Source organism: Solanum pennellii, chromosome 10, assembly GCF_001406875.1.
Source record: "Solanum pennellii chromosome 10, SPENNV200".
Classification (NCBI taxonomy): domain Eukaryota; kingdom Viridiplantae; phylum Streptophyta; class Magnoliopsida; order Solanales; family Solanaceae; genus Solanum; species Solanum pennellii.
In genome coordinates this window covers 44,300,813-44,304,413 of record NC_028646.1, presented here as the reverse complement: position 1 = coordinate 44,304,413, position 3,601 = coordinate 44,300,813, and positions in this window count along the sequence as shown.

Genomic DNA, 3,601 nt, shown 5'->3' with positions numbered 1-3,601 from the left:
TACTAGAAGACAATTTCAAAGAGGTATGAGTTGAATGAAAAGGAACCTTATACTGAGCACCGATAGGATAGCTATAATCGGTGATTCGTTGTTTAGGGAAAGACGGAGGTTCACGTAACTATCATGAGATGAGACTGTCTGGAATGTCGGGTACGGGTCTCCTTATATCTCCTAGTCTTCGAACCTATACTTCTATATAGGGATCTAGTGTGGCTCAATTCTGATGTACGCTACAATGTTTTGTGTCACTTTGGCTGCTGATTCAACCTCTTTTCAGTATGGGGTAGACAATGGATTTCATGATGCTCACATGATCTATGTCGATGAAGGTTGTTGTTCCTTAATGTATGAAAGATAATGAAATGAACGATACTGAATGTGTTTGCGCAAGACAATAAGGAGGTGAAATCAGATTCAAGTAATGACATTAGGTCATTATTCATCATTGCACTTCATGATCCCGATGAGAGATAAAGATTCATCCTAGGTATAGTGATATACCGTGGTTTAACAGTATTATTAATACTTTTTCCTTAAGTTTAGTGTGTCCAAAAAGCCTTTTTGTGCTAATTTTTATATAAGTTTCTCCTTATGTGCAGGAAATCTGTACAATGATGACTGCGGAGGTTTTGAGCGAAGAAATGCAGAAGAGACCACCTACAGAGCTTGTGACGGTCCGTAGGTGGCAGCATAGTGCAACTGCTGAAGGAAGATGGGGATGTCTGACCAAGTGTGGGGTTACGGAGTCCATGATGGTCCGTCATGTCCATGACGGTCCGTCCTGCAGGTTCATCATGAAGTTCAGAGATGTAATCCCAGTACCCATATTCCAAGAGTTTAAGTGTTTTTGGAACGAAGACCCTCGGTAGACCGTTGTGCCTATGACGGTCCATCATACATGCCGTCGAGTGTAATGAAGAGAGCAGCAGATGAAATTGCACAAGTATTGGACGACGGAATCCATGATTGTCCGTCGTGACCACGACGATCCGTTGCGAGGTCCGTCGACCCAGCCGCGTTTTGACAGATATCCAGCAAATAGAGTCCTTGTTTTATTAGGTTTTTATTTTCTATAAATAGTTCGAAAAACCTCCTTTTTGAGGTTTGACTCTGTGTTAATAGTTAGACTCCATATTGTTAGACTTTTGATTATCATTAGATTTTTTGTGAGATTATCGATTACTTTAATATTCTTGCAAGATATTATTGGTGATTAATAAACCAAACATTTAGATTTTACTCTTTCTCATTGAAGTAAGTACATGAATTCTTATAAAATATATTTCAATATTGTGATTATGACTATGGGTAACTAAACTCCATAACTAGGGTTGTGGGAACCATAGGCAAATAATAAGATAAAACCTAACTAAAATAATAATTCTAGAATAGTATCTTGCATGTATTAATAATTCTTTCGCTTAGAAGTCTTTTTAAATGATGACCAACCTTAGAACTCGCCTTAATGCTACTTGCCGGACCAAGAAGGTAGATAATAGGAAAAGAATTATCAACATAGATTTAGTGTATACTATCTAATATGCTAGTATTGATTGGTACGAGGTAATAACTTAGTCAAATATCGAATATAATGCTTAATATGAGGTATAGATAAGGGTTAGGAAAGCAACACACGTAGCCGGACCAAGGTGCGAAGTGAGATTTTCTAGATGCCGAACCAAGGATTTAGAAATACATAACTTATCACTTTGCATGCAAGATACTAGGAAAGAATTGTTATAGTTAGAATTATCAAGTTATGAACCTGTGGGGAACACGTAAACCCTAGTTACTTTGATTAATTGATTAAACTCCAACATTCAAAGTTGTTAAGTGTCTCTTTCAATTTACTTAGTTATTTTCATTCATTTAGAAATAGAAACCCCCCTTTTATTGTTTTTACTTTCCAAGGAAGTCATTGACTGAACAATAGTAATAATAGATTGAAGTTAAGTCTAAATTATTTTCCTCGTGGGAACGATCCCAACCTCACTAGTTGGGTTATTTACTTGACACGACCGCTTTACTTCTTATTTGAGAAGTAAGTTTGAGCGTATCATATATATGGTTTTTACATTAGCCTACGAATGAATTAAATGAATAATGTGAAGTACGAATGGACGAATGAAGCAGACTCTGTGTTTGCTAATAAAGGCCCTCGGGTTGAGGTCCCATATGTTGGGACCTCACTTGAGATGTATTATGCTACATCAACGATTCCAAAGTCTTATGTATATGAAATGTATGATAGATAAAACATAAAAGTAATGAAATCAATGGCATGATCAATAGAGAATTGTTTATGAAAAGTAATGAATATATAGTGTAAAGAATGACTCACTATATGGTAGGGAAATCATTCCTTAGTCATTGTATTACTTACACAGATTAACTATGGGTATGGAACTAAAATTAATCATTGCACCTGTGAGTAAAACATAGGAAAAAAGGATTTATTGAACTACACAACAAGAAGAAGAAAAAGTATGAATAATAAGCTAAGTGTACAAAGAGGAGCTCTCGGCCTAAGATGATCAAAATCTCAAATGTTCGCCCGAGTTACTCTAAAATTATGTTGATGATACTAATGTTTTCTAATCATATAGAAAATTATTTGTGTGCTCTTTATGCATTAAAATACATCATTTTCATGCAACAATTAATAAATAACGAATTAGGAAAGTCTAATGACTAGACTTTCCAGAAATAGCATGTCATTTAGAAGAGTTTTCATTGATCATGCATAGCTTTATGTGTATGTGTTCATACACCCATACTTGGTACAACTAACCCCCTACTATTTACTAATTTTATAAGTGCAGGTCGGTAGACAGGTTTACAAAACTTGCAGCGGTTTCGACTTCAGCGTTTCTCCAAATAGTTTGGTAGGTCATCATGATTTCCAGGCTGCTATAGATTTAGTATAGCCTTTGTTTTAGTCATATCTAGTGGATATTGTCCCTAGTGTTTCTTTTGCACCTTTATTTCGAAGCTTTGAAATAAGGCCATGTTTGACAAACTATTTATGATATATTCATCTTCAGTTTTGAATTGATTCATTATGTTAGATAGTAGATCTATGATGTTGAGCTTTGTATATGATGTATCTAGTTAATATTTATATGAATTCTATATATACTTCATACATATAAAAAGATTTAAATTTTCCGCAAATTTAACTAGATGAATGTAATGAATGCAAGATGAGGCTTGTCTTTGACCTCAGAAAGGTCACTGATGCCAGTTGTGATCCGGATTCCAGAATCAGGGTCGTGACACTCAATAAGGCCTCTCTCTCTTATGTTCCCTTGTCCGGTGGTCTTCTAGGTTTTATTGCTTTGAAGATGAGATATTTCTATGTTTGAGGAAGTGAAAAGGTGAATTTTTATGTTATGATGATTTTGTGGCTAGAAAAGTATATGTGAAGGTAAGATTTGAAAATTGTGATGTGATTCTATCTATGGCTAGGTGTGATATATGATATTTGAAGTATTGTAATGAGAAACTGTATGGTAATGTAGTTCTAAGCATGGTAAGAATTATAATAATTGAATTAATTGCCTTTTAGAGCAAATGAGTTATCTTGTGATTATGTTCAATG